Source organism: Hemibagrus wyckioides, linkage group LG11 (genome assembly GCF_019097595.1).
Source record: "Hemibagrus wyckioides isolate EC202008001 linkage group LG11, SWU_Hwy_1.0, whole genome shotgun sequence".
Taxonomy (NCBI): Eukaryota; Metazoa; Chordata; class Actinopteri; order Siluriformes; family Bagridae; genus Hemibagrus; species Hemibagrus wyckioides.
In genome coordinates, this window is record NC_080720.1 from 13,257,073 (window position 1) to 13,270,437 (window position 13,365).

At 38.7% G+C, this 13,365-nt stretch overlaps 2 long non-coding RNA genes across 4 annotated transcripts in view; one reads left to right on the forward strand and one right to left on the reverse strand.

The window, feature by feature from the left end:
* The window catches only part of LOC131361858 (uncharacterized), an 11,772-nt gene extending 3,638 nt beyond the window's left edge, over nt 1-8,134 (forward strand). Inside the window, exon 4 of one of the 2 annotated variants that reach the window (XR_009206106.1) lies at nt 49-8,134. This is a non-coding gene — a long non-coding RNA (uncharacterized LOC131361858). The remainder of the gene's footprint in view (nt 1-48) is intronic. The other variant, XR_009206107.1, reaches the window with a different exon arrangement.
* The window catches only part of LOC131361860 (uncharacterized), a 27,041-nt gene extending 17,060 nt beyond the window's left edge, over nt 1-9,981 (reverse strand). Inside the window, exons 1-3 of one of the 2 annotated variants that reach the window (XR_009206109.1) lie at nt 9,702-9,981; nt 8,700-8,903; nt 4,680-4,812 (exon numbers count right to left, since the gene is read on the reverse strand). This is a non-coding gene — a long non-coding RNA (uncharacterized LOC131361860). Of the gene's footprint in view, nt 1-4,679; nt 4,813-8,699; nt 8,904-9,701 lie in introns of those variants that run through there. The other variant, XR_009206108.1, reaches the window with a different exon arrangement.
* Between the last annotated feature and the right edge of the window lie 3,384 nt (nt 9,982-13,365).

Consider the following 13,365-nt stretch of genomic DNA (forward strand, 5'->3'; position numbering starts at 1 on the left):
GATAGCAATGTTTTTATTTACACCCTCGTCTGCTGTTTCTGCCCCCAGCTGTCCGTGTTGTGTCTGGAGCAGTGTGTTGAACTTTGTGAGGAATGGGACTCTTGGAAAAGGCTCAAGCTCGCCAGTCTTCCCAGCTATGCAGAATGCAGAGAGGAACACGCCCTGCATTTCTACGCACGGAAAACAATAGCTATGGCGAAAATGTGAGGATGCCATCTCTGTCGGACGTCACCACCACGAAATGCTAGGCTCAGCCATTTCGTTTCTTCACTAGTGAGATATTTTGATTGATGTCAGAAACATAGCACACATTTTGCACATGATTAGAGTTCTTGTGTGGTTAAATCCATTACTGGAGTAAAAAAGATGTGTAACAGGCACGGACAATAGAGCAGATCTGACCAGTTCTTAGCTCTCTAGGGTTTTTTTAACGAATGAAATATTGCACAAGTGTAGTATATGGGCAACAAGCTAATGTGTTTCAGCATCTCATCCATGAGAATGGCTTCACTGTAGCCTTGCATGAAAAAAAAACATAGATAGGAGTCACAGGATAACCAACCTAGTGATTATTTTGAGCCTGTCTAATAGCTACAGGAATGTCTTTTATTTGTGTATGGTTTATTTTGTCAAGGGCGAATTACAGCAGAACAGCACAGCAGCTGGCAATATGAAACCATTTCGACATGCGTTTTGCTGAAATCTTCCTGTAATTCATACTAGGAACAGGAGATAACTGATTACATGAATCATGGCTGCTTGTTACACCTGTCAGCTCAGGTGGGGGAGGAAAATATGGAAGAGAGGGAGAGGGAGAAAACAACACCTACATTAGATAAAGATCTTCTCCATGCTAGGTAGGCGTTTGTCATTTGGATGGCTTTGACTAGAGCTGTGTTCTGTAGAAATCATCCTCATCTACAGTGACAACATAAATAAGGGTGTTCAGCACTGATTTTCTCATGCAGATATGAACACTCTTCTGTAATTTGGGTGATTTCGAACAAATCTGCTGACATGGTCCCATAATAATATCTTTAGCTTTGTGTATGTTTGGTAGTCTGGGAAAGCATGTCAGATTTCACCATGGCAATTCAGGCTAAATAAATAAACAATCAAGGTTTTGAGCACAATTGGGATTTTCTGCCAATAACACATTTTGTGTCCTAAACATTAAGAAAATATATTTCACCAACAATATGTAGAAGCATTTTTACTTTTTTTAGGCTAACATTATGACAAGCAATAAGCCAGTTAAACCAACACAGTGGTAAGAACAGGCTAAAGAGATCTAAAACCTTGTTAGCTACGTGTGCTTTCCTCACACAGTGACTGGTAGGCATTGATCAACGATTCTGATAGCTGTGTGCCATAGTGAAACAGGCGTAAGCTTTTAATCAGATACCGGCTGTCACACCATCATCAAAACAGAGCAGGCACTTAAACACACTGTACAGAAGGATTTTAAATGCTTTTAAATGACCTGATAGAACTATGGTCAATAGTACATGCCACTGAGTTAGTCAGCTATTATTTCAGCATGAGAAGAGATGTGAAGAGACAATACCTTTCTGGCATTTGACAGACGCCCTTATCCAGAGCGACTTACATTTTTCTCATTTAAACAACTAAGCATTAAGGGCCTTACTCAGGGGGCCAGCAGTGGCAGCTTGGTGGACCTGGGATTCAAACTCACAACCATCCAATCAGTAGTACAACAACTTAACCACATCTACCACATCCCCAAGCCTCCAATACTGAGACCTCTGTTTAAATGCTGCAAGACACTGACGATATATAGAAAGCTGATGTTTGAAATGTTCACATATTTCCCATCATAAACCGTTTTCATAATTTTTTTCCTGAAAATTATTTTGTATTAAAGTGTAAGTAGATTAAGTTACAAATGTAGAGGTGAGCAGGGCTTGCTGTAGCCCCATGTTACCTCAGGATAATCTTAAAACTGGTTAAGATCTAACTGATATAATATAAGAGTTGACATCAGGGAGTTATTAGGGAGTCAAAAAATGACTTTTAATATAAATGCAATAAATTCTATAAAAGGAGATTAAACAGGAATGACAGCTGGATTTGCAGGACCTCTAAATACTTACATTACATTACAGTACAATAGCCTGTTAGTCACTATGTTGTGAATCAAGGCTGATGAGTTTTCATGGTTATTTTTTAACTTTGTAGTCATGTTTATTACATAATGAATGCAAATGCTAATTAGTTAAAAGTATTTGTAATGCATTAAAATGCAATTTTTTTTATCCTTTTCACTTTTGTAGAGAGAGAGAGAGTATTGGTATTTTATATAATATTGATATAACATGTAAAGTACATATATAGTATTGTCATTTCTGATATATCTTCAAAAAACCCAATAAAATGCAGTTAGGCTGCAGAAGCTGCAGGGCAGGGGGACCTAAAGCCTGATGACAGGCGGGTTTGGTGGGGGGGCTTATCATTAGTGGCAGAAAGAGCAGATGCTTCTAAGGGGGCCCTCCTTAAGCCCCGGAGGTGCGTTCACACTCACTCTATCCCTGCCGTGACTCCCAGCAATCTTAAACTTTTTAGCCTGCTGTGTAATCCAAGCCTTGAAAATGCACCCACAATACAACCCCTGCATGCCCGGCTGCTTGGAGTTCTCCACATTCTGTAGTTAATAAGAAAACTGCAATAGAAACACATTCTTCAGTGATCTCAATCATTTTTGCAGATGTACTGTGCAATAAAAATAGAGTCCATTTGGCGCACAGTGCCGTATATACACATCTATATCTTTAATTTATGTGTGTCATGCACCTGCATGTTTGTGTAGCATCTCTGCATTTCATCACACAGATCTCAGTTTTATCCCGTGTGAAGTACTACGTAAGTAATTCTTCATACATGTGATTGTTTGCCAACAGGGGGCAATGCATGCCTTTCTGCAACAGCAATGTAATGCAATCAGTCCCGATGCACTTTCTGTTTAGTCAGCAAAACTGCCTCTCAGCAAAACAAGGTCTCTGCCCTCAAGTATTTAAACAAGCAGTTATTCTCTTTCACTTCACCCATTATTCCTGACAGTAATATGAATTCTTACGGTGGAGCTCACTATTCAAGAATGTTCTAGTTGCCCTTTCAGAATGAGTAATAAAATGTAAGTCGTTCATCTCTGTGATTTCTTGCCACTGCTCAAACTCGGTTTTACACTAACAAGCAGAAATAAATTTCTGCCTATAACCAAAGCTAATAAAAGTGGTGTTGAACGCCCTGTGACCAGGAGCATTGGCCATTCCTGTCCGTTTCAGGCCTGGAGCTCTATAGTCTTAATCCTCTCCTGACAAGTGGGAGAGTTTATGAGCGAGGTCAGACAAGAGTGTGAGTTCATGGAACACTAACCCCACAGCGCACACTGCTGCCTCCTGACACCCTCGTCCCTCATCTCTTTCTGCCCTCAAGCTTCTCCCTACTTGACCTCTTGAAGCAGGGCAAGAGTTTGATGTGTTGCTGCTTAAAACAATCTCCATACAGCATCCCTCTTTCTACCTGCATCTACCCAGTGCAACATACGTCTTTGCTTTATACACTTTCACTATCTTTCTAGTCCTGACCCCACCAACCCGACACATACCTAATCTCTGTTCTTCTGTTCTTTTCACACCCTTCCATTGGGAAAACTTGCCACTGTGTCCCCAGCAACCCTTATAACACAAATATGTCTTCCTCAAAATTTTTGGCATGTATCCTCACAGTCTGTAAAGAGATTTGACAGCTGTGGGCTTATGGTTTACAATAAACATGCTAGCATTCCCCCCGTTGCCTCTCTGGGCACTTGAGACGCATGGTAAATATTTTTTCAGTACAGAGAGGGAGAGGCTGGTTTTGCAGGATTGACACTTTGCCAGCTAGTGTGAGACACTCATCTCATAATTGGCATTAATAACCTGGGTGGTGCAGAGAGCTTGAGGTGCCTCTGCTAAGTGGAATCACATCTGTAAGTCGGGGGATTCTTGTGGTCTTTTGCTATTATTAATCTCAGCAAGTGATTTGCCACCTGGTGGTGTATAGAGAGAATACAGGACCCGGGTTTGACCAAAGCACATGGTCACTGGAGTTCTTACACCCCCTTACCACCACCACCACCCCAAAAATCCTGAAAAAAAAACAAGGTAATGCCACAAGCCTACACACTGCTCACACACTAAAGCCAAAAACATTACAAAAGAAAGACATAACAATCACGAGTTACTGATCAGACCGGAAAAGGGAGTCTTGTTTAAGTGACACACTACAAGTAATGTAACTGCACACAAAATAGGCTTACTTTACACAAAGTAAACTTTCTGTGCATGAGACCTGCATTTTCTTCTAACTTAAAATGCTTCCCAATTCAAAAGAACCACACTTTTAAAATACATAAGCTACATCTCAGATGCAGAACTGTTTAAAAATAAATGCCAAATTTAGAATACCCCCTGAACAACATTAACACAATTCTATAACACTTGAATGTTTGTAGTTTATATTTCTCCACTCAGACTCATGAGGAGTCCAGTCCAGTGGTTCTCGCACATGTGCTATGGAGATCCTGCTCTTCCTAAGATGATCCTGATAAGCGGAACGAGGCTTGCTGAACGCTTGATTGATGGCTTGTTTTTCCCGGAGCGAGCGGCACAATGGCAGCAGGTCTGTTGTTCTGTGCGATTCGGAGCAGCATTGGGGGCAGCGACGTGATGACACAAGGGGTCAACTTCTGTCTGCCCAGCTCTCATCACCCTCTTGCTCCTGTCAGCTTCACACAATAGCCACCGAGTTGCACTGGACACAGAGAAGCCACTTTCAATCGTATAAAGCAGAGATCATCAACTAGTGGACCCAGAAAAGTATTTTAACGGAAAATAATGTTGATTTAAAAACTTTTGTAAACACGATCCAGTTCTTCTGTAGCAGATCATCTGTCATGGCTTATCCAATCACGTGACTTTTCATAAATTATTTCACTGAAGGCAGCTCATCAGAAAGGGAAGAATCTGCTGAGTGAATTGAGACACGGCTTGCACAAAAATAAGAAAAGCTCATGCCAAAAATAACATTTAAAGTTTACAGATGAACAGAAAGAGAAGTGTGTGTGTGTGTGTTCTTCTCCTCAAGTTTAAATCCAGTTTGAATTGATGTGCATTATTAATAGGCATAAACGAATCATTAAGTATTATGCAATTAAGTAATAAAGTAGCTTTTGTCAATGTTCTATAATGATAGCTGTTACTCTGGTTCTTCGTAAAAACTTTTAACTTTACTTAATGTTTTAGTCTAAGTTTTATTTGTAATTTAAAACCCGATCAGTTTACAAAAGTCCCATCTGAAGCCAATTTCTGTTTGGTGTTGTTTTTAGATGTTTGTGTCGTTGCTACAGCCAACCTGTGGGTCAGCAACGATGTGTACCCAGGTGTTTGTGTGTGTTTTAATTTTTATATATATATATTTGTGCAGGCGACATCTGTGGCATCAGATAACAGTTTAGAGCAGAACGTTTTGATGGTGGAAGCTGGTAAAAAGACATTTTTTTTAACAATTGAGCAGATTTGTTTGATGTAATGTCACACTATTTTATTTGCAAACATGCTACCTGGATCAGGGCATGCTGGGAAGCTCTTAGTTTGCATGGCAAAATAAAAAAAAGATGTTGCAACCCTACGTGGTTTTATGAATTCGTGCTATTTGCATTGATAGCATTTGTACCTGCAGTGTATCGAGCAGATTGTTAATGTTCTAGCTCTATAGTTACCTTGAACACACTCTAGGCTAGCTGGATTAATTCCTCCTGAACTGCTCTTGTCTTGTGTGCAATCAGCCCTGAAGGCATATAGCAGTGATCTACACATTCTGAGAGAGGTCTGAGAGAATCCACAGCTCTCAAAGCCTTAAGCAAATCTGTCCTGCATCTCGTCATCCTTAAACACAGACAGTCTTAAACATACACCAGCACCCAGACACTGACTCGCACTCACACCCAAAAACCAGAGAGAAAAACTTCTAGAAATTACTCCAACAGCTCCGTTTGTCATTTCTTATGGTAACTCAGTTACCTGACACACGTTGAGCCTCGATGATCAGGGGTTTTTTTTCCAGAAATTTATAGGTGTAAATGTTTTCGTAGGCCAAGCTAAACTAAATTTCGGTAACACTGATTATTTATTTTTACTTACACGATTGTGTCACCTTCATGGCAACTGATTTACATTTTTTCTCCATAAAAGGCAAAGCTCACAGAGAGCTGAAAAAAGACAAAGTGACTAATCAGTAGAAGAGTGCCTGAAGTATTGCAGTTCAGACTCGTCTACCACAGACACACACTCCTTCTCCTTTTATTGGACTGAAGAAAGCAATAAGAACAAATCCATAATTAAAGACAAATAAGACTTAATCATTCATTTAGGACGACAGAGCATTTCTTCTATCCTAATTGAATGACTAGGCTTGTTTGTCTTAAGTTATGAATGGTTTTTGTTTTTATCACTGGCTTTCAAGTCATTAAAATTAAATGACTCACAATTTTCATTCAGTTTGTCTGTAATTGAAATCAATAAGCTACTTAACTTTGTCGGCGTAATCTGAAGAGAAATTCGCAGTAAATTCTCATAAGTCAAGAAGCGTTTATTGTCATTTCAATCATATATAGCTGATGCAGTACCACGTTTCTCCAGGAGCTTGGTGCTACATAAAACAACATAGAGCTACATAAATCAATACAGAGCTAAGGACTAAAATATAAGGGAGTCTCCATGTACATAAATATTGACAAGTTCAGGAATTTCATGAATGCTACATTTCATGCGTAAATGCTCCTGTGAATAATTTTCAGATACATTTGTTCATCTCCAGCTTGATAACCGAGGCTTATTGAGTATCAACTCCGTATGGAAACAATAGGGACAAATACAGCATGTGGTTTTTATGTCACATTCTGAGTGACCGATGATACAGGGTCTAAAGATCAAGATTAGTTTACTGTAGTCATTAAAATATGCATTACTCTTTGTGGCACATAAGAACTAAACGATCCCAAATGAGAAGGAAAAAAAATGCTCACTGTTTTCTTATCCAGAAACAATCGCAGATACATATATCAGGTAGCAGGAACTAAGGCTGTATTTAATACGTCCCATTGACCACGGCTGTAGTTTACATTCCTCCAGCATATGAACCCTTATTCCCACCAGCACTCTAGTGATGCTGTACTGATATGCTACAGAGTCCCTAAACATGGCTGGGACGACAGGAGACAAAGACAGTTTTTGTCATTTTAACTCTGCTAAGTTATGTAGGACGTAGTGTGGAAATAAATACACTTCTATGTATCCCTGTATCTAGTGCATCCAGATCCTTAAAATCTCAGGAGTTGCCTTATGACTTGCTTGTATATTCATCCCTCTCCTCTGTGTAGTCATTCCTCTTTCAAAAAACAAACAGTGCTCTTAGTTTCCATGTAGTTTCTAAATAACTAAGCACTCAGAGTCTAAGTAGTTGAATAAAAATGATTAATCTACAGGACTTATTCATAAATACATGTGTAAACCCCATATTTCCTTTTCCCTCTGTTTATTAATCACAGGTCATGTTAGAATTATGAGAATGTGAATGTGAAATAACCCCAAATATTCTTATATGATGGACACAAGATATAAACAGCAGTGTAAGTAAAGTTCTGGTCATTTTCTGTTAAAGTGAAACACTGACGCAAAAAGTACATGTTAGAATTTTATTTAAATTCCACTATATTGCCTAACTATTTGTTTCACTTCACTAAACAATCTCTTTTTTGAAAATCATCACTTTTTTTTGTACTATTTTTGCACTTCGGTATATTTTTACCCGATTATTTTACTTTTAGTAGTTTCCCCCATATTTTTTCGAACGTTTCCGTATTTTTATTTTCATTTAATTTTTTGCACGTCACTATTTTTTTGTATGTTGTTATTTTTCTTACAGTTCACTATATCTCTCCCACCCATTTCTTAACTATATTAGATTTTCTTCACAATGTGCACTTCACAATACTTTCCCATATTTCTCCCTGTTTTTAACGTCACACTGTTTACCCCTTTTTTCCTATTGACTAGATTTTTGCACCTCACTATATTTCCCCTAATGAGGTTTGCTTAGGAATTTTTTTAATGAATTAAATTTTATTTTTATGCGTATCTGTGGTTTGCTCCCTAATTTCTTTTTACATTTTATGTACTGTATATATTTTTCCTTTTTTTTTTGTCTTTTCCATCTTTTTTTCCCCTATTTTCTGTTGCATGTAAATATATTTTTCCTGCATTTCACTATATTTTTCACCTAAATACTGTATATGTATATATTTTTTGCACTTGACTTTATTTTAACATAGTCAGTGATTTTCACATCACTGGTCCAATACTGATCACATTCTATTCAAGCTATTGATACATTCTGAAATATTAACATGAAGGTTTGACTTTTATAAACATAGATATTTATGTCAGCTTTACCATGAGTAAAAATCCAATGTATTTAAGATCAGATCTGATGTGGGAATGTTTTATAAAAAAAATGGTTGTCTGGTTTTTTATTTAGGAAGTGCACTGGAATCTGTATAAATGGTGTAGAAGTGTTTACCAGGTGTGACGGGCCATGTTACTGAGCCACAGTGTAAATTGAGCAGATGACGTGTTTATTACCTTGAACTCGAACTTGTTCATCGTGTCCCTTTTGGGAGTCGGCGTCAGTTCAATTAAATGCACATATCTCTGTTCAGCCTGAGCACCTCCATCTGAAAACCAATCCGGCTTTGCTCAGCACTGAGCCCACTTCAGTTCTGCATGAAGGAACAGTTATGCGAGAATGTTTTTAGTGAGGCGATGATCCCCTGCAACAAGAATTCCCTGAAAGTGGAATAGAATGAATAGCTTTCACAACTTGTTCTGTTTCAGTGGAAACACACATAATAAGTCACGCTAACTTCCTTACACACACACACACACACACTTTCCATGATAACTTTTCATATACTGTTATGTGATTCCTTAACTGATTAAAAATGCAAATAGCATGACTCCTCCATTTAAGTCAGTCAGTCTTAATCGTACTACTGCAGCTTGTGTATATTCAGATCCAGTGGAAACCGAGTTACTGTTGACAACTTTGCGTCCTGTTTTCTTAGCATGACTCATCTTGGAAATTTAACATTGCAACATGAGCACCTTTAAAGTAATTCCACATCTCTGCTGCCAGCTGCCTGTGAGTTCCTGCGGACACATTCCATCAGGTCAAACATTTGGAAATGTATGGATTGTACTGGATTGTACACGATAACTGAAATTATGCCAGCACATGACAGCATCAGCTCTCAATACTCACTTTGACCTTCAGACACTTTGTAAGCTTTCACAGACAGATGCTTTTTAGAATGCTTTCACTATATAGTTTATTGCTTTGACAAGTTACCACAACAATCTGTTATTAAATTGGTCTTTCAAGCCCCCTGAAAAATACTTGCTTGGATTCCAGCATCCCTTCATATCATCTCACCATGTTTTATTTTTAAGAGCTATCCAGTGACAAAGGGCACCTCCAGGCCTCTCTTAGGTTACCCGCAGATGGGTGCTGCTTCATACGCGCAGGATAAAATGTCGCTGGGATGCCACCAAACATCATAATGTGCTACACACACATCCACTTACACAGGTCGAGGGTTCAGACCAATCACGCTTGTCACTCCGTTGCCTGGATACGGCTCTCCTGGTTGCTAAACACCAGGCCTTACGTTTTACATCATGGGCTATTTTTCTGAAAGTTGGAATATCCAAGATAAGGTTACGCCATAGAAGTGCTGAGCTCGGGACACCTGCTCAGATGTGTATAAGAGCTGTTAAACTAGGTGTCTTTTCACACTCCGTACTGTACACACCCCACTGAATGCACTCACTTGCACTCCTCACACTGTTTGACTGCTGAACATAATTCATTGATTTGTTTGACACACATACTTTTATTTATATATATATATATATATATATATATATATATATATATATATATATATATATATATATATATATATATAAACGAGCCTTCAAATTGTTTTTGAATGATTAATGTTGGTATTAACGGCAACATTAATTTTAAACAATAAAGGATAAAGTGAGATTAGCTTCACAGCACATACAAAATCTTCACTTCTTCTAATTCAAGCAAACAAAAGAACCACAAACAGCAATGCGCTGCCAAGATTTACAGAGCAATCAGACAACCAAAGCGAAAACAAAGTTAAAACTGGATCTCAGTTGCTGATAGGTTGTGGTTGTAAGGGTTTATTTGGAAGTGGAAGCCTGAGATATGTGGCAATGCGTTGGTGTGAACTTTAAATTGTTTTTATTTCCTGACATGAATGAAAAATTATTCTTGTAGGAACCTAGGCTTTTGTTTAAAAAAAAAAAAAAAAAAACAGGCTTCATTTTATTCTCATGTCCCCTATTACTCAGTCTTCAAAAAAAAAAGGAAGAACTTGATTTAAAATAAAAATAAATAAAATACTGTAAAGATTTTTCTAAATGCATATATATATATATATATATATATATATATATATATATATATATATATGGCTCAGTAATCAAATAATGATCTGCAAAATGTATAGTGTATATCTATTTATCTATCTAATATATGTATATCTCTAAACACAAAGTAAAGACAACTGATGTTGTATATGTGTTCTGTGTATTATAGTCTTATCAAACAAAAGATATTTACGTTACTGTTTTGTCAGTTTACAAAAAGAATGACTGTTTTTGACTCCACCTTTAGATGGCTCAGCAATTTGTAACAAATAACAAACCGGTTTAGTCTATGGACTAACAGCTATGACTAGATCTGAGTAATGTGAATTAGCAGACAGCAAGAAAAAAACAAACCAAAAAAAAAAACAGGTAATCTGTCGATGAATGCCACAAAGCAAGAAAAAAAACATACAAACAAATCTCGTTCCCACCAAAAGTTGTCCTTCAGGATAATCCAAACTCTGGCATGCTGCCTATTTATTGGTTGCCGCAGGTGATGTGAAATTTTCCCATGAATTGATGTTAGGTGTAGAAGTCACTGTGACAAAAGTGAAGGGAGAAAAGTTTGAATCACGACGTGGGAAAACGTTCAACATTGGTTCTGCATTGTTTAATTAGACTAATATGTCACAGTCCCACGTTCACCCAGCCTCTAAGTGGCACCGTGTCAAAGGAGGGACACACCTTCTAATGTTTTACTACTAATCACAAATCTGCATTCAGTTCCCACTTGCTTGTATGCAAAATTGACAATTTCAATAAATTATTCATTGTCAGGTTTACGGTCATACCCTTTTTGATGTGACAGTAAATGTTATGATTTACAACAATCAGCCATAACATTGACAGGTGAAGTGAACAGCAGGGATTGGGTGTATATTAGGTGCATACTGAGTTCTCAAAGTTGATGTGTTTAAAGCAGGAAAAATGGGCAAGAGTAAGTATCTTAGTGACTTTAATTTGGATCAAATTGTGATGGTTAGACGACTGGGTAAGAGCATCTCCAAAACAACAGGTCTTGTCGGGTGTTCCCAGCATGCAGTGGGTAGTACCTATTAAAAGTGGTCCAAGGAAGGACAACCGCTGAAGTGGTGACATGGTCATGGGCTCATTAATGCATAGGAAGTGAAGGCTAGCCCATCTGGACCAATGTTTAGATTCTTATGACCCCAAATGAAGCTGCATAGATGTACAGTAGATGTGGTCGCAGGGCATTTTATCCAACCATTTGTTATAATATGAATCAAAGTGTTTGTTTTTCACACACACTGACAATGCACAGAGCAGCTGTTTTAAAGAAAAACAAGTATTTTTGCATGACCCTGTAATTATTTATAGCTAAGAACAGCACCTGCTGCGATTTTCATGCTATACCGATGAACCCTACAATTTTGCTAGCACTTATCTATGGGAAGCAGTGTTCAGTGCCCTTATGTGCATGAAATCAATGTAGCAATCTTGACTGGGTGCAACAGCCAAGATGTGATGCATACTACTGATAGGTTGAAGTGAGACACACAAGCCTGGTCTTTTCATTAGATGCAATGACTGCAAAAAAAGCCTGCTGTAAATATAAAGAAGTTCTTTGTGGTACTTTCCCGAAACGAAACGAAACAGCCTTTATTTGTCACGTATACATTACAGCACAGTGAAATTCTTTCTTCGCATATCCTATCCTTGGAGGTTGGGGTCAGAGCGCAGGGTCAGCCATGATACGGCGCCCCTGGAGCAGAGAGGGTTAAGGGCCTTGCTCAAGGGCCCAACAGTGGCAACTTGGCAGTGCTGGGGCTTGAACCCCTAATCTTCTGGTCAACGACCCAGAGCCTTAACCACTTGAGCCACCACTGCCCCACTGCCCACTGTCCCTCTTTATTGTGTAACGATTAAATGTGTTTTGTGATATCGACATGTTAATGTCAATTAGTTTAAAAGTCATTTCCTGTTGCCGTATTATCCTGTGGACAGCTATCGGTTGCTGGGCAGTTTCATCTAATACTACGGTTCATAAATGATCACTCCTTAAGCACTGTACAATACACTGGACCGTTTGACTCACTGGACATCCCCTCCATTACTCACAACATACACTCCATGCGAGCCTTGCCATGTGTGTATATCATATTTGTATGTTTGACCCGTGTGTTGCGAGGCAGCCCAAAACCCAAGACCCTCCCTCTTGGCCAGCTGCTTCTCTCCGACAACTGCTTTTTCGGCTGTACGTAATTAAAGGAATCTAATAGGTGCATAAAGACAAATTAAGGAAGATGATGTGTGTAAAGGCACATGTGCCATGCTCTAGGCCTACATAACCCAGACCTATACAGTTACAGATTAATGTGGGTTTAGCACCATGGCACTGAGTTATGGTGCTGTGTGTTAAACCCCAGGCAGGGATAATAAGCGCATTAGAGATGCGGGCTTGGACAAGGCAAAGACTGACGTAACTGTTAATGTGCGAAACGAGGACATGCATCTGATGTGAAGTAATAGGACAGTGGTGAGTGACATGCTATGCCTGCATATTAAAAGCAATTAACAGCGTAATGACGTAATGGTTTCATGTGTCGTTAGGAATATCAGCCGTAATCAATCCTAGGTCGCATCAGGAGTGTGTAGGTAGCGTGTCCTTGTGCTAGAAGGACGTGTATGGTCTGGACCACAGCGTTCAACCTGACTGGTGTTTCTAAAAATGGCTGGTTCAGATCATATGGGCTAAACGAGATTTAGCACAAAGGAAAGACAAAAATTTGTGCTGACGTTGCTGCACTAGCTTCCAAGATCAACA